We start from the raw sequence: 23,801 nt of genomic DNA, 5'->3' as shown, positions 1-23,801 counted from the left end.
AAAGCCAGTGAGAGCGTTGTAATAAGAGGACGAGAGACACACACACAGAGGAGAAAGCCATGTGAAGGCAAAGGCAGAGATGGGAATGATGCAACCACAAGCCAAGGAATGCGAGGAGCCACCAGAAGCTTGAAGAAGCAAGCAAGGATTTTGGAGGGCATGTGGCCCTGTGGACACCTTGATTTTGGACTTTCAGCCTCCAGAACTGGGAGACAATAAATTTTTGTTGTTTTAAGTCACTTAGTTTGTGGTAATGTGTATTTCTCCCAAAGATAAATTTCATAGCTTCCTCAAAACAATAGGCAAAGATTCAGGCAACTTTAAACAAGCGGCATTTCCCCACCTCACGTGATAAGACTCTAGCGATGCTCGTTCTCTGCTCCCCGCCCCAACCCACAGGCCCACCCCCTTCTTCTGACTCTGGCAGACCCTCATTTCCCCCTCTCACCCTTTCTTTGTCTACACTCTCAAAGTTTCCTGAGGTTCTCTTGTACAGCAAGCAAATGAATGTCCCTAGCCTTGCTAATGTTTGAAAAAAGAAATTTCCAGAAGATCCTCAAGTGACTGAAAAATGTGTGATGTTTTGCTTAGACCTGTGGGAGTACAGGCCCTCAAGCCTTTCATCTTTTCTCACAAATTCCATCTTTAACAATAGATATTTAATTTTGCGTGAATTCTCTCTTTTCTGAGCAGAGTCTATGCACAGCAGGTTCACACTACGTTAGCTTAAATACATTGAAGGGAGTGCCAGCTCTTTCCACTTACACGATCTGTTTTATTAGTTTGTCAATATGCCATCTGGTAGAAGTTGCTGCTGACGATAGCATAAAATGTCCCCAGGCGGGCAGCAACTGTGAGCGGGACGGCAGCGGCAGCGAGAGGATGCCAGGCTGCGTGAGGCTCCAGCAGTTTTTTTGTTTTTGGTTTGTGTTCTGTTCAAATCAAGAAATTGATAAGAGACTACCCGATCAAGGCTCGAAGGGCCTCAGGAGGTGTAGTCACCTACGGAGACAAAATCACTTAGAAAAGATGAGCCGATCACTTTACTGGCACTGGGACCCCAAGAAAGCAATGGAGAGGTCCAGTGGGCATCCTGGCCACAGAGACGCTGGGGGCTGAATATGATGAGGGAGAGACAGACACTCTCCCCTCTTGGGACTTTGTCCACTGCCTGTCCTTGAACCTGTGTTGGCCTAAAGGATAGAAATTCTGGAATGGCAGAACCTAAGCCCTTGTTGGGGTGAGCTGTGGTCTCAACCCAGGAATTGCATCGGTACACAGAGGTGATGTGCAGTGGGGACAAGGAAGAATCACAAATAACTCAGGTGTCAGGATTCGGATGAGTCAAGATGCGGGCAGGGCCAGTTCCTTCCGGAGGTTCAGAGGGAGAATCTGCTCCAGGCCTCTCTGCCAGCTTCCGGTGTTTGTTGGCCATCCTTGGAATTCCTTGGCTTGTGACTACATTACTCCTGTCTCTGCCTCTGTCTTCACTGTGGCCTTCTCCCTGTGACTCTGTGTGTTGAATCTCCCTCTCCTTGCTCTTAAAAAGACATAGGTCATTAGGTTTAGGACCCACCCTAAACCCAGGATGATCTCATTTTGAGATCATCCTTAATTTAATTACATTTGCAAAGACCCTATCTCCAAATAAGGTCACATTCACAGATACCAAGGTTTAGGACTTAGATATATATTTTTGGGGGACACAGTTCAACCCTCTATAGGCAGAATATTATTTTCTATTCTCATGCAGATTTCTGTGGGTTAGAAGTTAGGACTGTCAGCTGAGCTGCCTTCATCAGTCTTGCTCCCCCCACTGGAAGAGCATTTCCTTCTCTCATCATCCATCACTCAAGGCACAAGTCAAATACTGCCACCTCCAGGAAGGCTCGCCTCCTGTGTCATTTCTTTCTTTGCCTTGGGTACTTTAAGAGTGCTCTAGGGTGACCTGTCTGGGGTTTTAGTCCTGTGACCAACTTGAAGGCAAGGAGCATCTGTGCTCCAGCCTCTATTTGGTAGTGTGTGCTCAGCAAGTGCTGAACGGAGTGAGGACTCTGTGCTTGAAGATGACTCTTTTTGGAGTTCTTTGGGGTAAACTTTTTTGCCCAAAAATGTAGTTTAGATGTTGATTAAAAACAGTTTGCATGAATGATACTCATTAACAGTCTTAACTTTAAAGTTGTCTGAGAAAGATAAAGACGTACAGTAGTTTTTTACTAAGTAACATATCATGTTTCCTTTTTAAAGCCAACAACTTTGCTGTTAAATAGTTATTTAACCTCATCAGTTAAAGAAGCCTAGAATGTAATACATTTTGAATGTTTCTTCTTTATTCAGCTTAACAATGTTGACGAGGAGAATCCCCAAAGGGGATATAAATGAAAACATATTCTGGTTCACGCTTCTCCCTGCTCCGTTTCTATTTATTTAAAGTAATCATCTGTAGGTGTAATGACCCACACATTATTGTGATGTGCAAACATCAGCAGCACTTCTTCCCATAATTTCTTATAGTGAGAAAGTTTCCTGTAGTCTTGTAAGCTACATCTGTTGCTATAAATTTTACTGAAGCATTTATTGCTTATTTGACGGGTTACTAAGTCCTCAGCAATGGTTCGGATGGCTGTGAGCATTTATAAATAGTTCCTCATGTGCCAAAGGTCTCCCTTCCTCCCATGTGTCTGCAAGATGTTGGTGTTGTGCTCGGCATGTGTCACCTGAGACAAGCAGAATGGAAACAAGAGCACTATGACTGCTCTTTGCAGAAGAGATTGGAGAGTAAATATCTCAAACTTATCATCTTTGTTTTAAAAAAATAGATGCATATTTTCTTTCAAGGGTTACTAAATGCATGTGGCAGAGCCTACCTGTTCTTGCATTCTCCTCTGTCCCTCTGGAGATAATAGGACCTCTTACAATTAAATTGGTGACATAGCATACATACTATTTTGAACTTTGCTTTATTCTCTAACAATGTATCTTGGAGTTTTTTCTAAGTTGTCTGTTTAAGTGTAGACCGGCCACATTCTCTTTTACACCTGCCTAAGTCTCTTAGCAGGAATATACCAACTTTTGGTGTTTGAATGTTTTGTTCATATAAAAGAGTGCTGCCATGAATATCTTTGTAGATACACCATCTCACATATAGATGAGCATTTCTGTAGGATGTGTTCTAAGAAATGGATTTTCTGGGTCAAAATTGATATGCACCTCAAATTTTGGATCATTTTACCACATCATTCCCCAAAGAATTTGTACCAATTTATACTCTCACCAGCCAAAGTAGGACAGCACCTGTGTCCCCACAGGCTAACCGGCACAGTGTGTTACCAAATGGTTTGATTTTTGTCAGTTGGATAGAGAAAAAAATCACGTGTCACTGAAGTCTGAATTTGCAGCTCTCTTGGGTGAGGTTTGCTCACTCCTTCATTTGTTTATCCATCCCGCTAATACTAGTTGAGCACCTGCTGTGTGCAGGCACTGCTCTAGGTGCTAGTGATGCCGCACTGAACAGAGTGAACCCCAGCCCTCTGTTCTCATGAGGTCTGCATTTGAGGCACAGGAGGGAGGCACAGGAAAAGTGGACAAGTAAAATACAAGGCTCTAAGATGGTGACAAATTCTGTGAAGACAAAGAAAGCAGGGAAGGGAGCTAAAGAGTGTGGGTGGAGGGTTGTAGCTGTAAATGGGGGTGAGAGAAGGCCTCCTGAACAGTTGACATTCGTGCAAAGGCTTGATGGGGTGAGGGAGAGAGCCATGCTGGGTCCAGGGAGCCACGCCAGGAAGAGACGCAGCAGGCATAAAGGCTGGGGCCGTGCTTGGCATTGGTCCTACTTATCAGTTGCTGTGTAACCATCCCCAAACCAAGCGGTGTAAAACAGCAATCACTTTACTATGCTGGATTCGGTGAATCAGGAATTCAGGCAGGCACGCTGGGGATGCTCTTCTGGCTCCTTGGCCTTTGGAGCCTCAGCTGGGAAGACATGAATAGTTGGGGCTGACTGGAGGTCAGGTACTGTGATCATCCAGAGGCCTCCTTGTGCAATATTGGCACCTGGGCTGGGATGACTTGACAGCTGGGCTTGGCTGGGACGGTTGAGCAGAGCACCTACACGCGGCCCTTCCATGACACTTGGGCTTCTTACAGCTTAGTGGGCAGCTTCTGAGGGAGAACATTCCAAAAGCAAATGTTCCAAGAGCACCAAGTGGAAGCTGCAGGGCTTTTTATGACCTAATCTCAGAAATCATACTCTGTTGATTAAAGTAGGTGCACCCAGGGGAGGGGCGTGGGTGCCACTTTTCCACAGGAGCATTGAGAAGTCACCTTATTGGGCAATGCGTTAGGCAGGGTTCTCCAGAGAAACAGAACCAATAAGATGTAGATAGATAGATAGATAGAAAGATAGCTATACACATAAATAGACCTACATATCTTTAATATCTATCTGTCTTTAAGGTTTATCTATCTACCTATCTACCCATCTATTTATATCTCTATAGCTGTCTCTATAGATATATAGAATAAGACAGAGAGAAGGAGAGAGAGAGAGATTGGTTTTTAAGAAATTGGCTCATGCGATTGTGAGGGCTAACAAGTCCAGAATCTGCAGAGCAGACTGGCAGGCTGGAGATCCAGGAAAGAGTTGATATTCTAGCTCAAGTCTGAGGCAGTCTGGAGGCAGAATTCCTTCTTCCTCTGGGGATGTCAGTCTTTTTTCTCTTAAGGTCTTCAACTGATTGGACAAGGCCCACCCACATTATGGAGGATAATCTGCTTTACTCAAAGTCCACTGATGTAAATGTTAACTTCATTTAAAAAATATGTTAACAGCAACATCTAGATAGGTGTTTGACAAAATATCTGGGTACCTTGGGCTAGTTAAGTTGACACACAAAACTCACCACCATAGGCAATATTGTTGATGTTGTTTTTGGGAAATACAATCTTTCATGTCACATTTGAGGGAGAACAGGAGGCCAGGATTGTTGGAGTAGGGGGAGTGAGGAGGAGTGTGGTAGGAAGGGAGATTAGAGAGGCCGTGGGGACCAGATGTGTGGGCCTGGGAGCCACTGGACTTTGGCTTTGACTCTGGCTGGGCAGGCAATGTAGGGACACAGACTAAAGGGATACTCTGGAAGCCCGGTGGAGAAGAGTGAGAGGGACAAGGATGGAAACAGGGAGCTCGGTTGGGAGCTGCAGTAATCCAAGCTAGAGCTGATGGTGGTGAAAAGTGGGTAAGATTTGGATCCTTCCAGAAGACAGAGCCAACAGGATGTGTTGACATATTAGATATGAGGGGAGAGAGAAAGAGATGGATCAGGATGATTCCAAGTTTTGGGAGAGAAATGCAAGGACAGATTCAAGGGTCTTTTCATATGTTTCAGAGCCATTTGCATTCCTTTTCCGTAAACTCTCTTATTATATACTGTGCCTATTTTTTCTATTGCATTCTTGGCCTGTTTCTTAAAGATTTATTGGAGCTCCTTATGTGTTAAGAAGATACACTCTTGTCTGTGAAATGAGTTGCAAATATTTTTTCTAGTTCTCCATTGGTTTTATGACTTTGGATTTTTTTGCTGCTTAGAATTAATTTTTTTTTTTTTTGCATTCTGTGGTCTAATTTATTTGTCTTTTATGTCTTCTTGGTTAATGTTCTCATTTTTTGTTGGGAATGAATAAGACATAAGGCCAATTTCTGTGCATAAATGCATTTGCTTTTTCCAGTAGGCTTGGAAAATGAAATTTGCATAAGCCAGGATTTAGGAGTCATAAAGATTTGTAATTCACAAGTTTATAAACACTATTAAACCACTATCTTCACCATGTCTTCTGAAGCTCCATAAACAGAGCAACTTTTGTGACCTTAATTGAATTTTTATTCCTAGCTTTACTCTTTCCTACCACTTCTGATAGTGATTTTGGCAAATAAATGAAGAAGGCTAAAAAAAAGGCTGGAGGACAGAGAAGATAACCCAGAAATGTTTGGTTGGTTCTTGAGTAATTAGGCTGAAAATTTTTTTTCTTTTCATTTTATGATTCTTAATATTCTAACCTTTTACTCCCATAATAATTTGATTGAACTATAGTCGATTATACTTGACATAAATCACCCATTGCCAAGTATTTATGAATTCAGTTTTATAAGACAAATAAATGATTCATTTGGGAATATATACTTTTCAAAAACACAGTCTTTTACCTTTGCAGAGCCAATCATTATTTCCATATTAATTGCTGATCTGTCTCTGGTTTTGAATTGCATAAAAAGAGATCTGCATTTTTTCTATTAGTTTGATAAGATTTAAGCTACTTTTATTCTCAATGTGTTAAATTCAGGATTTCCATTAACAACATTTAAGGCACGTGATAATGAATCTTGGAAATTGGGAAATGCCTCTTGCATCTTATTAAGAGTGTTCCAATTCAATAATGTAGAGTTTGATGAATAATATATGCTTATTTGGACCATATTCTTCATAATTGCAGTTCTTAACGCTAGATTCACACTCTGTCTTGGTCATTCTCTGGGGTGAGTGACCCTTCCTGCTTTTTCAGCATTAGGGCTGTCAGTGCAGCTGCTCACAATCCGTTCCTATATCCTCCTGGACTGACCTCTTGCTGGAAGACTGGATTCCCAAGAGACTGTGACTTCCATCTTGCTCTCTCTGACTCTTCCTATTGCTTGCTTTGATGAAGCTAGCTGCCATTTTGAGAGGCCCAGGTGGCAAGGACCTGAAGACAGCCTCTGACCAACAGCCCACCAGGAAACGAATCCTGTCACCACTCACACAAGTGGAGAAATTGTTCCCCAGTTAAGCCTTAGGGTGACTATAGCCTGGCTGACAGCTTGACTGCAGCCTATGAGAGACCCTGATCCAGAGGACTCAGCTAAGTTGCCCCTGGATTCCTGACCCATAAAAACTGAGAGATAATAAGCCTTTGTGGCTTTAAGTTGCTAAGTTTGGGGTAATTTGTTATGCAGCGAAGGATAACTAATACACTTCCACCACCCAGTATGCAGCTCATGCATCCTTCTGCTGGATGACCCGTGCTCCCTGAAGCACAGCTAGCCATCTCTCCTTTGGGCAGCCTCATAACCGAGACTTGGGTAGGTGTGTCTCCATGCCCCTGGCACCCTGGTTGAGGGCTTCAGCATGCTCATCACAGGGAAGTCACCTGTTTGCTTGTCAGTCCCCATGGCCAAGAGGTTCATGCATGAGGTCTCTTCTCTACTGTTGCTTATTCTGCCCCTTCCCTCCATCGATCCAAATAGTGAAAAACAGATGTCTGTTCAATTAAGTAGGCACTGACACTACGTTCTGGGGTTTATATTTGTGAGTAAGATGTAACAATCACAGCAGAATTTTCCAGAATTGTAGCCGGGGTGGGAATGAGTGTAACTCTTCAGCACATCTTCTGCAAACCTGAGACTTCTCCCCAGGGTTTTTAGGAAACATGAGAACATGGAAAAGATGTTAAAACTGTGATTCAAAGACCTTAGGGAAGTAACAGGAAATATCCTGCAGAAATACCCATGGTCAGTGGTAAGGAGGTGTCGAAGGGCGGCCATTTCTAACTTTCCATGTGTTGGTTCTCCAACCCCAATGGTGCAGGCTCTGTGTTCATTGCTCCCATACCCCACCTGCTGGCCCTATTGTTTTCCCTAGGTCTGTGATATATGATCTTGGCCCCTAGTCACCGCTGATTTATTAGAGCCAGACAGCAGTGCTAATGAGATTCTCTCAAGGGGGGAGCTGTGGTTTGGGATGCAGATGCTCAGAGAACTGGAGACTGAGTCAGTCACGATACTGACGCAGGGCATGGCCCCCGCTTCCAGCTGGAATGTAGAGTAATTCCAATAAGTTCTTGTACAAAAAGCAATTTATTGAGATTTGGGTATGAGAACATGCTAGACATATTTGTAATGGACACGTACAGCCAAGAAGTATGCACAGGATCTAAGCTTTGTGTTGAACTTGGCTCTTGAGCACAGTGATGCCAGAGTGGAATTAATCCACTTGCAGTGTTAACAGCTTGATAGACCTATTGGTGTGGTTCCTGCTGCTGGAGATCTTCTGAATGCCTTGGATCTTGTTTGTTCCCAGCCTGTTTCTCTAGATTTTCTTTGATATTGTAGTTTCTCCACATTCTCCCCCACTAAGCTGGTACCGTATCTCCAGCAAGCCAGTATTTATTTGGTAGCTGGTGGATTCCATTGAACTCTTTCCATCTTGATGGGGGCAGTTCTCTCTCCTGAATGAATGGACACATTATGGATTTGGAATTTTGTTCTCTACTCAGTCTGGCTCTGTGAGCATGATCGCTGGTGGAATCTTTGCAGCTTCTATGTAATTGTGTTAGCTTACAATGTATCTATCAGGGGTTGCCTTGGCTGCAGACAGATGAATACAACAGCTGAACAACACCGGAATTTATTTTTCTTCATACAACAGGAAGCCTAGGAGGAGGCAGTCCAGGGCTGGTGCCGGACACCATGGTGTCAATGTCCCTGCCTCCTTCTGTCTTTCTGCTCCTCCATCCTTAGAATGTAGCTTTCTTCTTTCTGGTCTCAGAGGGTATTACAGCCACGTGCCAGGCAGGCAGAGGGGGAAAGTCCAAAGACAAAAGGCATTTGCAGGCTGAGTGTGTTGCTTTTGTTGGGAGAACAATTGGTTTCCTGGCTGTCATGTCTTTACACGATTGTTCAGTGATGTCTGTCTCCTCCTCTGGAAGGTAAGGACATGAGGGCAGGGACCACGCGCTGTTGTTCTTTTGTGTGCTCAGTGCCTGTCACCGGGACTGGCACCCAGAAGGCACTCAATACATGCATCGCACGGATAAGAGGGCAGTGAGTTCCTTATCCCCTCTGTTTCTGCGTCTGGTGGAAGCGCCCTGGACCAGAACTCCAGAAATGTGAGCTCTGATCTTGATTATCCCACTGCCAATAGCTGAAAGCTTCCTGGCTTCAATCTCCTCTTGTGTGAGTGAGTGTATGTGTGTGTGTGTGTGTTGACTAAGAAAAGCTATCGTCTGGAATGTAGGTCAGTTGTCCCCCCAAATGGCAGATCTTCAGAACACGGGCGAGTTTGTAGGAAGCTAGATTTCTGAGCTCCTCCCCTGGAGGTTCCGACTGTGTGGTCTGGAGTGGGCTGGCCCAGGGCCTGGCATTTGGGAAGCACTGGGGTGTGTGTGTGTGTGTGCATGAGTGTGTGCACTTGTGGGCGTGGGTATGTGTGCATGTGGGTACTTGTGTGAGTGGTGTGTGAATTTGTGTGAGCACGTGTGAGAGTGTGTGTGAGTATGTGCATGATGTGTATGTGGGTATGTGAGCATGTCTGTGTGTGTGTGTGTATATATTACATGTGTCAGTGTGTGCATGCGTGTGTCTGGGCCTATGTGAGTGTGTTATGTGTGTGCACGTGTACGAGTGTGTATGTGAGTGTGTGGGCCTGCTCTCTAGCTCTGCTTAGATTGTGAAGCGCTGATAAGTTAATCATGGTTTCAATGCTCAAACAGCTTACTTAGGATCTAGCACAGGGGGCTTGTTTTAAAAGCTGTATTTTGTTGCGCGTAAAAAGGGAAAATTAGAACCAAATTGTAGATGCGCTGCCTGCATTGTTGGCCAGGCAGAGCATCCTGGCGGCAGGCAGAGCCTCCTGGCCCTGGGGCTGTGTTCCGAGAATGTCTGTCCTGCCCCGTGTGTCCGCTGGGTCCAGCAGCAGAGACTCTGCCCGGCCGCCGCAGCCTGTGCCAGCTGCACTGACCTTGGCTGCAGGGCCGAGGCCGCCGGGGGCCTGCCCACTTGGGCGCCCTGCTCTTTGCCTGGCTGCAAGGCTCGCACAGGGCTTTCGCCTGGGCTGAGCTGACCCACTTCTGATGAGGGACCACCGGCCGGCCTTGGCTGTTTATTTCTACCCCTTCCGTACCGGGAAGCACGCTCACCTCATATTCTCGTCTGGCACACGGAGGTGGCTGCCATGCACATGCTAAGTTTCTGATTCCTATGATCATAGCAAGACTGTCCTAAATCAGACTCCAGGGGTGTGTGTGCACACGACTGCGTGTGTGAGATTGTCGTTTATCTTTTATTTAATTTTGGAGCCTTGCCAGTGACACACTAGTCGCCTGTGGGGGCAGGGCGGACAGTGGTTGTCTTTCCTTCCACAGGGTCATGAGTAGTAGCCTCCCCAGTCCTGGTGGTGGTGCCACACCGTCAAAGGCAGTGGGGAGGGGATCTGCCCTTGGGCTGGCTGAGGGGCAGCCCCTGGGACTGACCGGGATGGTGCCCTCTTGTGGTCCAGGGGAGGATACCAGGGGAGCTGGCCGGGCCGGGAGTGGGTGTCCTGTGCTCGCAGCTGTGGCGGGAGATGCTGGATGAGTGGCTTTGCAGAAAGTCACCAATGTCTCCATGGCTGATGGGACGGACCCAGATGCAGAGTCAATTATTTTATCTGGGGCTGGATGAGACATCTGGCTGGTACCTGAGTGACTGATTGATATCACACGAGTGTTATGGCAACTCTCCTTGTGACAGCCCAAAGCAAGATACAGCCCAGGTGTCTTTCAATAGGTAAAAGCTTCAACAACCTGTGTACGACAGCATCCTACTCAGGAACCAGAAGGGATGAACCACATCCCATCACTGTCTCACTTCCTGCCTATGAGTTTATTTTGCATCTAATTCATATTTTGAAAAAATTTTTTTGATTACCAGTTTGGATGAAAAAGTGGAGGAAGTTGGAAGGCTCCAAGTTGCCCGTTGCTCACAGTGTTTGGACAGTTGTGGTCAACGTGGACTAAAGTGATGAGGTCTTGCTTCTCTCCCCTGTTAGTTTTATGCCTAACATTGAGTATTTACAGTGTTTTCCTTGGATCGGGCCACAAAATGTAATTTTTAAAAACGCCTAATAACAGCATGTATACTTCAACTGGGAGCTTCAAAGGGATTGTCCAAATGGTCTGGATCGATGGGTAAAGCACTGGATGAGAGCAGACAGACCCACCCCCTTCCATTGGCTTGTACGACCAGAGTTGCTGGAAGGGGCAGGACCTGAAACCCCAGGGTCTCGAATGAAACCTTAGGAACTGGCTTTAACCCCTCAAATGTCCCTTTTCGTGGGTCGGCAAAGTGTGAGGAAACGTGTCTGGGCAGAGCCTTTGACGAGAGGTGAGAGAGCCCGGCCACAGGACCGAGGCGCCGGACCTTCGGTGACGGGAGTTTAGGTTTTTATGCAGAAGCTAACACACACGAGGGACCTGTCAGAATTGACACTGGGGACATCACCTTGTTCAGACAGCTGGAGCATATGGTGCCCATTGCTTTGCTCTAAGGAAGTTTCAAATGTGGAATGTTCAAAAATGTGGAGTCATTTTGGGTTCCCGTCTCTCCTCATCCCACACCCAGATTGCCATAAAGGTTTTCTCTTTGCGGATCCCTGGAAGGGTCTCTGTACAAAAGGGTTTGTCCTCCCCTCCCTGCCTCCCCTTCTCTCTTCCTTTCTATTGTTGGGATCACTCTACTTTTCAGAAGTCCATACTCTTCCTAGGCTCCTCTGTGATGAAACTTTCTACCCACGTCTTTAAGGCCTTCCGTTAAGCACACTCCTTCGTCAACGGTTCTGCTCAAGTGTATTGACTGCTTCTCTCTCTTGGAAACACATAAACCCGGTTGGTTTTCTGTCTTTAAATGCTTTTTGTCTAATGCTGTGGCTCCTTCCACCATGTCTCTGCAGTCCCCCCTCCTTCCGATCCGAGCAGGGGCACACAAGATACCTCCACCATCTCTTAGTGACTCACCGTCTCTGTTGTCCCGGCAGTTGTTTTGTTTCCGTTGACCCGAATTCAGGTGGGCAGATGAAAAGAAAATAGCTTCAAATGGGTGATTCTGACTCTTGTGCTCATGCAGGGCTGAAAGGTCATTGTTAGGAAGCATTTGATGCTTGAGCCTCAACTCACATGAGCTGGTCCAGAAGTTCACAGATCTTGTGACAGCCACCCCTCTGCAGGAGGTCTCATGGTGCTGCGGGGTTTCCATCACTGAGGAGGTACTTGCCAGAGACATTTTGTCTCCCAGAGTGCTCGCCTCTATCACTGGGGATGGTCACCAGGTGGTTAGGGGCAGATGAATGGGTCAGACTTTCTGTTGATATGGAAAAACCCCAGAGCTTCTGAGAGCTAGAGGTTCTTATGGGATGCTTACTAACAAGGCAGAAATGAATTTTACTTTTTAAATATACAACTTGCACAAGTTTCCGGAACAAGGAGAAAAACAATGCCTACAAAGGCACTCCTGAGCTTTCCTCTGTTCCTCTTTTCTAAACCGTGAGTGTGTGGGGTGGTGGGGCCGCTTTTTCTCTAAAGCCCCGTCCCCACCATTTGCACTGTGAGCTCTGCGCACGATGGGGTGGTGTGGGTCCTCGCTCTCAGCTGTCTCCATGCTCTTCTCCAGGTCCAAAGACCCCCCTTTCTGCTGGGAAGGCTCATTAGCTGGATTCTGTTACATTTTCGTGGTACCTTCAACTTCCCTGTCAAACAGCTGCTTCACTTTTGTTGAAACCCATTAAGTTCTCAGTGTGACACTAGAACTTCCACATCATTTTCTTTAATCCTGAGAATGCCCCGTGTGTCCCCGGCAGGTGCTTTTATGGAAGGTGAGCGATGGGCTGAGGCTGGCTTGTGGGAGGCAGAGGGTGACGTGGGGCTGGGTGACTGGAGCTGGACACAGATAGGGGCTGCATTCTGCTGCACTCCGTCCTCGGGCTGACCTTTCCTTTCAGTGACTCAGTGACCTCCCCACTCCTTTTGGTGGGCTTCAATGCCTCCTATGTCTAACGCACGTGATGCAACTTTAGTCTGCTGTAATTTGTCCTAATTATCTCTTGATTCCCATCTTTGGAAAAAAAAAAATGACTGCATTTTAAACCTTTGTCTGGGAGAATTCGGCCTATTTTGCAATAAAGTCAAATTCTGGTTAAAGATTTATGTCATAAAATACTACAGATGTGAGTTAGGAAAGGAATTCAATTCCCCCACAGAAAATCGGGCTACCTATATAGATATTTAGACGTATATATTTAAACTATTTGATATATATGTCTTTCCTTTGCTTTTAAAAATGGTTCAACATACTCTTCTTCTAGAAGTTCCTATCTTTCCTATTTTGCTGTGAAATGGGTAGGTAGGTTGGTGATAATTACGTTTCCCAATTATATAGTCATTTATCATTATGAACTATGTTCCCACACAGTCTCAGGTTGATAATGCGAAAAAAGAGGAATAAGATAGTTAAGTGACTCATTCAGGGAATTTGAATGCAGGTGTCTTAAGTTTGAGTCAAGTCTTATGCTCTTTACAACATTATTCATTTATTCTGTTTTTATTAGCTGCATTTTTACCACGTAAACGACTAGAACTTGAAACACAAAGAGGTAATTTAGTGCTCGTCTTCTAGACCCAAGGTCCAATGTTTAGATTTCTAGGCAGTAGATTTTATGTTATGTTTGCATTTGTGTGCATATATATTATTAGCATTGTTTTCTGCTGCATTTAGAAAAGTAGTTCAAAGTTAGCAATTGCATAAAAAAGCCAACAACAAAGGGACACAAGGAAATTCTGGGAGATAAGTGGACATGTCTGTTTCCATGACTGTGATGATGGTGTCCTGCTTACATGCTTATGTCCAAACTCATCAATTTGTACACATTCAATATGTGCAGTTCCTTGTATATCAGCTAGACCTCAAAGCTGCCAAAAACGTAAGAAATAGTTCCCAGAGTTAGTGATTATGAAGACTATCCTTAGACCTCAAATCCTGTTTGTCTTCTAGATTCCTTTTTCTTTTTGTAAGTGTATTGACGGTTCAGTAACTATTTCTCAATTCTTCGAATTTGGAATTGAACACATACTACTTATTCTGAAGTACGTCACTTTTCATTATTTTGGTAAAGTGCTGACTGATGGTTTTTGGTGCAAGTCAGATTATAGAAAAATAAATTGATTTCTTAAAATCATTAGCTGAGGTGCACGTCAGCGGGGGACTGCTGCTAATGGAATATTGAGCGTGTCAGAAAAAGGTGTAGAAGTTGTTTTCTTTCAGCAACATTTCTGGACTGACTACTCTTTCCTGGTCTTGAATGACCTATCAGACACATGGGCTGTGTTTTCCTACGCTATCAATTTCATACTTTTTGGAAGACCTGAATGGTTAAGTCAAAGTTGTCAAACCTGTTGGAATACCTTAGACTTAAACTTATCTCTTGGTGGAGGAAATCTTCAAGGTTTTGTATTTTTTTTTTTTAATGACTCAAGTGCATGCGTGCACACAATCACAGAGGTTTCAGTACGTGCTGGACAGTTGTAGAGGTTTAGCAGGCTCCTTGCTCACCACCCTTTATGATGTTTCCTCAATATATGGCATTTCATGATTCCCTCTTGACATAGCTTCTTCCATAAGACTCCTCCTCTTGTATTTTTAACTCTTCCTACGGATTCCATTCCTCTGCCTCTCTTTGACCTTGGCTATCTTCATAGTGTCTTGTCTCACTCATTTCTTCTTTGACAGGTATTTTGTATTTTTTTTTGATGTTGGAAAATGGACATTTTTTCTAGCATATTTTCTAACAGGTTACTGGTAATACAGAGTGAAGTTATAGCATTTTATATTTATATTGAACCTGACAAACTTACTCTACTCCCCAATTAATTCTGATGGCTTTTTAAAATACATTGGTTCTTCTGCTTTTTTCCTGGAGTTACAATGATATCTTTTAAAAATATGATACTTCGCCTCTTTTTCTATAGGTTTTCCTCTTCTTTATAATTCTCGCCTTATAATATCTTACATTCAGCTTCCGGAAACACAATAAACATTGGTGAATTTATCACGTGTAATGGTCTTATTTCTGGTTTCACTGGGGATGCTGCTTGATTTTAGATAAGATTTTGCCTGTTGATTTAGGATACCCATTCTTCATCATGTTAACCAAATATTTTTTATTTCTGTTTTGCTAAGAATTTAAATCTGTAATAATTATTGAATTATATTGAAAGCCATCTAAAGCATCTATTGAAATATTGTTTTTTTATTTGATCTTTGAAGTGATAGATTAATATTGTAGTAATAGATATTAATATTAAGCTCCATATTCTTGTGAATGTTTGTCTGATACACTGTTTAATACCATTTGCCAATATTTTAGGATTTTATATCTGTCTACATGTATGCAAACCTCTGTCGAATTTGACATCAGATTATTTTAGCCACTTAAAGTGAATAAAAATCTTTTAATATTTTTCTGTGCTCTCTATAGCATTGTCATCAATGATCATGTCCTTGAAACTATAAAAAAATTACCTGAAGATTTATTAACATATATTTGTGGCCTTTTCAAAAACTAACTTTTAATTTTAGAACAGTTTTAGATTTACAGAAAAATATCAAAGATAACATAGAGGGTTCCCATACAGCCCACACCCAACTTCCCCTATTGCTGACATCTTACATTGGAATGGTACATTTGCTACAATTAACCAACCAATATTGATACATTACTATTAACTAAACTCCATTCTTAATTCTCATTTGCTCAATTTTCACCTACTGTCCTTTTTTCCGTCCCAGGATCCCATCCTGGGTCCCACGTTACATTTAGTTGTTCTGTCTCTAGTCTGCCCCGGCTGTGGCAGTTACTTAGATTCCCCTTGTTTTTGATGACCTTGACAGTTTTGAGGAGTACTGGTCACATATTTTGTTGAATGTCCCTCTATTGGGGTTTACCTGAAGTTTTCCCCATTGTTAGATGAGGGTTATGGGTTTTGGGGAGGAGGACTGCAGAAGTAAAATGCCTTTCTCATCGCCGCATGTCAAGGATATGTACCATCAACATGACCTATGACTGTTGTTGTTGATATTGACCTTGGTCACCCGGCTGAGGTCATGTGAGCCAGTTTCCTCCACCATAAAGCTGCCCCTCATCTTCCGTTCTTTAGTCTTTAGAAGGAAGTCCTTCTGTGCAGCCCACACTGAAGGGATGAGGAGTGACAATTCCTCTGCTTGAGGGCAGAATACCTACATAATTTATGTGGAAATCTTCTGTAAGGGAGATTTGTCTCTTCTCCCCCATTTATTTATTTATTCAATTATTTACTTATATCAGCATGGACTCATTGATGTTGACCTTAAACTTTGGGTTATGGTCCAGTACTACTTTATTTATTTTGTTGCTCAAATTGTTTGAGTTTTGGGCCAATGGGAGTGATTTCAGTTGGCTCCTCGTCCCTTACATTGTGGGTTGTCATTTTTTTTTTCCTGAACATTTCATAACTTTCTGACATTATAAGATGCTCCAGGCTCATCTTGTCCTAGAATTAGCTGTTTCTCTAAAGATCCTTGATTCCTTTTATTGGGGAATGATTTTGGAAGCCAAGATCTGGGTTTCAGGTTTGTGGCTTTTTTGGGAGGTAATTTTTAATGACAAATAGTTCGTATCTTTTCTCAAGTTGATTTTGATGATTTAAATTTTTTTGGGAAAACCATAATTTTTTCTGACATTTTAAATTTAAGCAGCATACACTTGTATAAAGTATTTAAAAAATATTATTATTATTTTTGGTGAGGAAGATTCACCCTGAGCTAACAGCTATGCCAATTTCCTCTATTTTGTACATGGGACACTGCCTCAGCATGGCTGAGGAGTGGTGTACGTCCACGCCCAGGATCCGAACCCACGAACCTGGGCCACTGAAGCAAAGCAGAATGCACTGAACTTAAGCACTACGCCATGGGGCCGGCCCCTTGAAATTATTTTTAAAATGTTATTTCTATATTATTCCTGGCTGTTTTAAAAATCAGCTTTTGGATTAGTTTAGCAATTCTACTGATTTCTTCTTTTCAAATAATTAACTTCTTTTCTTTTTTTTCCAGGCTGCAGCTCCCACAGCAGAGCCTTGAGACCTGCTGGGAGGCTGGTCACTGTGGTGGGAGCCCAGCAGGACCTGCCTTTTTTTTTTTTTTTTTTTTGGTGAGGAAGATTGGCCCTGAGTTAACATCTGTTGCCAATCTTCCTCTTTTTTTTTTTTTTCCCCCAAGGCCCCAGTACGTAGTTGTATACCCTAGTTGTAGGTCATTCTAGTTCTTCTGTGTGGGATGCTGCCACAGCATGGCTTGATGAGAGGTGCGTAGGTCCATGCCCAGGATCTGAACTGGCGAACCCCTGGCCACGGAAGCAGAGCATGCGAACTTAACCTCTCAGCCACAGGGCCAGCCCCTCAGTTCATTAACTTCTAATTGGATCTTTATTATTTCCTTCCTCCTGCTTTCTTGGGACTGCATTTTTCCAACTTTTTACGTGTATAGTTTTTTTTGAGTAAATGCTTAGTTCACATAGATTTTATTCTTCCTCTTTTAATAGTGAAAGCATTTAAAGAAATGAGATTTGCTTTTAAATACAGCTTTGACCATACTCAGAGTTTTGATATGTTACAGCCCTAATTAAAATGACAGACTTTTTAGGAAACTTAGTTTTGTTTACTCTTTAACCAAGAGGTATTTGTGAGGATCTTTTAAAAATCTCTGGAAGTAGGTTTTATTTAAGCTGTTGTTAACGTCTAATTTTTTTCCTACCTTAAGCTACGGTCATTTTTGGTAATGCTTCTGTGGACATGTGTAAGCGGGTTATCTTCCCTTTGTCGAGTCCACAGAATCAAGTGTATCAGTGAATTCACAGCTACATTATTCACACTTCCTGCCCCGTTGGTTTCAGAGTACTTGCTCTGTTTTATGCTCAGTCCTGTGTCCTTCTCCATTTTCTTTGTCTCCTTTTCTGTACAGATTTGAGGACACGCTATTTGTCTGTTCAGGATTTCATGACTCTCTTCCTTTTATTATGGATTACCCCTTAAATTGATAAATCCTCCTCATTGTCACATTTAATTCATTTCGCCTTGAATTTTACTTGGTCTAGTGTTAAATGTTCTCTGTTTTCCTTTTTATATGTGTTTTCCTGGCTGATCTTCATTCATCTTTTTATTTTTAACTTGTTGCATTATTTTATTTTTTGTCTGTCTTTTGCAAGCAGCACATAGATTGATATTGTTTTTTTAGCCCAATTTGAGAGTTTTTGTCCTTTATTAGGTAGGGGGGTTTGCCCAGTTAAATATGTTGTTGCTAAGGATATGTTTAAATTATCTTCAACCTTCTGCTGCTGCTTCTCCTCCTTCTTCTTTTTTGAAAGAGGAGATCCTCCCCCGCCCCAAAATGTGGTAGACACTTGCCATATTTTTGGTCTCAACTCCCCAAGGTGGAAGCCAAAGAATTACACTCCCAGCCATGACCTGGCCAGGATGCGGGCACGTGACCTGGCTCTGCCGATCAGAGGTGCCTATATGACTTTGACTCTGAGGAAGGGGGAGCTCATGGAGTCCGCTTTGGTGAGGGGAGCAGCCGAGCTCTCTTGTTTGGGCAGTGACAGTGGTGGAAGGTCTGAGGCACCAGTGCTCATCATCCTGGGGTCTCTGCCCAGAGGAGAGCACGGGGATCTTCCTAGGGCTGACCCCCAGTGCAGCCTCAAGCATTGCTCCAACTTGACTCTCTAGCTGGACCCCTGATGTCCTGTAACTAGTTCCTTTCCAACTTAACCTGGCTACTGGGGAGGTCTCTTTTACAGTCAAGAACGAGGATGATAGCAGGAGCAGAGTTAGAGCTGGTAACGCACAGCACGTAGACTGAGTGGGGACGGAAGCGAGTCTTCCTGCTGGTGGCTCTCAGTGCCAGGCAGCTCAGAGGGACAATGGCACCAGCATGTGACAGGTACGAGGGTGTGTGTGTCTCAGCTGTGGGTGCCCTGGTGACAGAGTCATGGGACCTTTCTTCCTGGGTTACTGGGTGTATCCCTGACTCTGGTGAGGCTGAATTCAGAGGTTGTCCACTGGCCATCCACTAGTCCCTTAAAAACACAGTACAAAAAGCCAATGCCACATTTACATTTCAAATAGAGCACTCAAATTGAGTTGCGTTGGCCAGCTTTTCACGCAAGGCCTTCAGGCCTCCGTGAACTCGGGGTACATTCTGGTGAGTGAAGAGTGAGGGTCTCCCTACAAAGTGTTGGGATTGGCAGAAGCACGGAAACATTTTCCTGGCATAGTCGCCCAGGTACATTAGAGATGGGAGGTGGCCGGCCATCTCTGGTTAGTGCAACTGCCTACGTTCCTGAACAAGATGGTCGGTACTTTCTTCAGAACTACCTCATTCTGGTACAGAGTGTGGAATACATGATGTGTTCTCTGAGAATCTGCTTTAAAATCCGTTCCCATGTTTGCTGTAGGTAGAGGAAAATTTCCCAGACATCGACATATGGTTGGTCGTCTGTTGCCAGTGCTGGTGTCTTTGTTTTGCTCAGGTCCACCACCTCACTCAGTTCCAGGGGCACCATCGTCCTTCGTATCAGTTTCCAATAGTTGCTCTAAAAAATGACTGCAAACGTAGTGTCTTAAAGCAGCACACATTTTTTACCTTACAGTTCTGTAGGTCAGAAGTCTGATGTGGATCTCACTGGGCTAAGATCCAGGTGTTGGGAGGCTGCATTCCTTCTGGAAAACCCTTACCTTTTCCAGCTTCTAGAGGCTTCCTACGTCCCTTGGATCATAGCCCCTTCCTTCATCTTCAAATCCAGCAACTTTAGACTGAGTTCTCTCTTCTGCTTTCGTCTTCCACTTCTGACCTTTGTGATTACATTGGGTCCACTCAGATAACCCAGGATAATCTTCTCATCTCAAAGTCAATTGATTAGCAACCTTAATTCTATCTTTGACCTCATTCCCCATTGCCATGTAGCCTAGAGCCTTCACAGGATCTGGGATTAGGATGTGGACGTCTTCCGGGGGCCACTATTTCCCCTACCGCATACTTAGTGCTTCAAGCGGTTGTGAAACATGGTGGCCCCGCTGAAGTAGGCAGGGGTGTCTCGGTCTGGCTATCATGTTATCATATTAAGGCAGAATTTCCCAATCTGGTTTTGAAGTAGAACAATTATTTGGTGCTACGGAGTGCCAGTAACTGCAGTGCTTGAAGCAGCGACGCAGAGTCTCCCGGCTGCAGTGTTATTCGCTTGGGAGTGGAACTTGTGCAGCAGGCTTCATCACAGACCCAAATGAGACGATTTAGCTGTGGAAGGCCAGTGGGCTCTGCACTTCTCTCGGGCAAGTAGACAGCTCACTTCACACCCATCGTTTAAAAAAAATGTAATTAAAAGAAAATTTTTAAACTTATAGAAAAGTTGCAAAGATAGTACAAAGAGTTCCTGTATACCTTTCACCTGGCATCCTCTCTTTTATAACCATAGTAGAATTATCAAAACTAAGAAACTAACGTTGAGACAATGCTATTAGCTGAGTTATAGGCTCTACTCAGATTTCCCCAGTTTTTCTGCTGATGCCCTGTTCTGCTCCAGGACCGAACCCAGGATCCATTTGCGTGTAGTTGTTAGATCTCCCTAGTCTATTCAATCTGTCACAGAGCCTCGGATTTTCCTTGTCTTTATGCTGTTGACACGTTTGAAGAGTACCAGTTGGGTATTTTGTAGAACGTCCTTCAATTTGGAGTTGTCTGGTATTTTCTTGCAATTAGATTGAAATTCTACATTTTGAAGAAGAATGCCACAGTGGTCTTAGAATCTGAATTTTGTGAACATTTGGATGTTTATTTAGCCTTTATCATGACCTCCGACAAGTGAGAATCTTTTGGATTGGGTCCCAATCTTTTGGCTATAGTAGGACAGTCCCGTTCACAACCTTCCCAACTCAGGTGACTCTCTCCTCCAATGCATTTCCCTGACACATGCACGTGGCTTGGCCGCTGCGCAAAGCGTCTTCACATATAAGACCATTGCCCCTGGAGCTGCCTTTCCCCAATAAAACCTCTCACACTGATACTTCTATGCTTTGACTCATTCGAAACTATTTTTTCCTTATTCTGACCTCTGGTCTCATGCCTTTCCATTTTCTGAGCCTAACAAGCAGTCCCTGGATGGGAGGTATCACTGGTAATACCAGCGTCTTTCTGGTTTTTCTCATCTCCATTTCAGTTGATCCATAATCATCTATCATCCACGCTGTCACTGACAAACAGTTGATCTTTTTCCTGCCCTTCTCATTTTCCCCAGGTGAATTCAGCCATCTTTTTACTTTCTGTTGACACTATAAAAAAAAAGTTATCTTGCTAATTGGCCTTGCTGAAATTAGAAACAAATTGTCTTGCCTCAGTGGAGATCCAATGTTGTATGACTCTCTTTCATGTTTACTGCACATGCCACCAAAAGGTCAATTAGCATCTTCAAGCTGGCTGGCAAAGTCCTTGCTCTCCTGCTCACTGTTTCCCTGGGTCCTCACACACCCTTCCTTCCTTCCTCCTCACTGTCTTGAAGAGAAGGTCTGTTTTTGGTCTGAGCCTTTCACCTCCACCCAAGTGCTCTGTCGCATTCTGCCACCTTTCTCTGGGCCCTCCCTGCATCAGCGGTCGCTCTTCCTCTCTCCCTTGCAAATCCTTTCTCTGCTCTTTCCTGCAGACTTTCTCTCACAGCAAAGGTGCTAACGACTCCTCTATTACAAAGAAAGCTGCTGGCCTGCTCTACCTGCCTCCCTCCCCACAAACGTTCTCAAAAGAACAGAATGATGCTCATGCTCTGCCTCCAGGCCCCCATTTCATCTCATTCCTTATATTAAAATCTGACTTTGTTCCCTTCATGCCACCAGAACTCTTCAACTCAATTGCTGCATGTAATGCATCTTTTAAATTCTGCTCAGGAAGACTGTGTCACCTGTCACAACTCACCAGACATTCTTTCCCCAGACTCCCGCCTACCCGGCTCCATGGCAGCGCGTAGTTTCAGGTAATTTCTTAGCTCTTCTTGTTGAGCCTCTGCTCCACTGGAAGCCCCGATTTCGTGTCTTCCATTTGAATGGTGTCTGTGGTTCTCTTCTCTTCTCCCTCCAACTCTTCAGCAGTCTCTTCATTGCTTTTTATAGCTTTGACCATTGCTTTCATTCAAAGGACTCAGAATCTGTATTTGTAGTCCTTGCTTACTGCCAAGATTCCCAGGTGTCAACCCCAAACTCATTTATCCCAGAGGCGTATTCATCACCTTCCAATTACCCTTCCTATTCTCACTTCCTGTTCTTCTTGCAGGAAAAAGCTGAGCACAGGACTGTATTCCAGGTTTTTTACCAGATGTTCTTTCTACCACCGATCCAATGGTCAGTGAGAGTTTGGAAGTTCTCACCTTTTCCAGCGTCATTGCGGCGTTTGGCCCTACTTATCTCCTTTGTAGATAACCCTTTCCTCCTTTGTCTTTTTGTTTCTATTTTTCACGTGGGAACCCCCTGGTTTGCCTTCTCGGTTCCTCCCTTCTCTCGCTGCATGTCATCCTGGTTCCTTTGCCCAATGTCGATATTACCAAAGTGACAGTAAAGCTCCCCAAACTTTAGTTCTGATACAAACCTCTCCGCTGTGTTCCAGACCAGAGTAGGGGTCATTCCACCTGGACAGACCACAAGCATCCAGACTCAAGATGTCCAAATGGAATCCATTTTGTTCCCCTTTAAAACTCTCCTCCTCCAGATTCCCTCAGTCAGGGAATGCAATGGAGCCAGGAAATAGGAGTTATCCCAAACTCCTCCCTTTCACTCATCTCCAACAAAGGATGAGCTCCCGCCTTCTCAGTAGCGCTTGTGTTCGTCTTCTTCTCTCACCTCTGGTATCACTGCCTCAGTCCACATTCTCATTCCAGTAGCCTCCTGAAAGTTCTACCTACTCCAATTCTTTTCCAGCCCAATCATTCTGCAAATGCCAGAAGGGATGTTTCTAAAATGTGAATACTGTCAGGTCCTTCCCCTGAGCAAAATCTTTCAGTGGGGCTCTCCCTCTCCTTCAGGGTGAACTCTAAGTTTCTTTGCATGGTGTGGATTAGTTGGCTATGCCACAATAATGCTTCATGACAAAATATTGCAAAACATAGTCACTTGCTAGGACAATCATTCGTTTCAATGTTTACGTGCCTGCAGGTCGACTGCGGACCAGCCGAGCCAGTCTGGGCTTGACTGGGCATCCTCGCTTCAGGCTTCAGATCAGCTGGGCTTGGCTCTATGCTGTAGTTGGGGCTCAGGTCTACTACACATGAGTTGAAGGAGACATGGTCGCTTGGGGAATGTCCTCCATGTGGAAGATAACTAGAAAAAAGAGCGTGAGTGGGGACATGAGATGACTCTTGAGGCTACGGCCTGGTACTGGCACACTGGTTCTGTTCACCTGCTATTGGCTGAAGAAAGTCACATTGTGAAGTCCACCATCAGTGAGGCAGGAGCATATACTCTGCCCACTCTAGTGGGAGTATGTAAAGTCCCAGGGAACTGGTGGGGGTGGAGACCACCAATACAGAGAGGACGTGAAGAACTTCGGACAGTGATGCCACAGTGATCTGCAGTGAAGAAGTGCAAACAGTGGTGGCACATGTGACATGGGAGAAATCTCTGTCTGGCCTCTGTCTACTTGTCCAGATGCATCTTTCTCTGGTATGAAGCTTTTTTATCCGCACTAGACATCACTTCACCAAACTACCCTCTGCATCCTGGATAAGTCACGTGCTCTCTTCCCTCCATGCTTTCCGCATGCCCTCTCCTCTGCGTGGAAAGACACTGCATTCCACCTGGAGAGCACCATTTGGCTCTCTAGACACAGCAGTGATGTCTCTACCTCCCAAAGCATCCTTTCTCTCCAGGCTGGATTAAGTGCTCATAACACCTGTTCCCATTAT

This window comes from Equus caballus, chromosome 21 (genome assembly GCF_041296265.1).
Source record: "Equus caballus isolate H_3958 breed thoroughbred chromosome 21, TB-T2T, whole genome shotgun sequence".
Lineage (NCBI taxonomy): Eukaryota > Metazoa > Chordata > Mammalia > Perissodactyla > Equidae > Equus > Equus caballus.
This window is presented reverse-complemented; position numbering follows the sequence as displayed.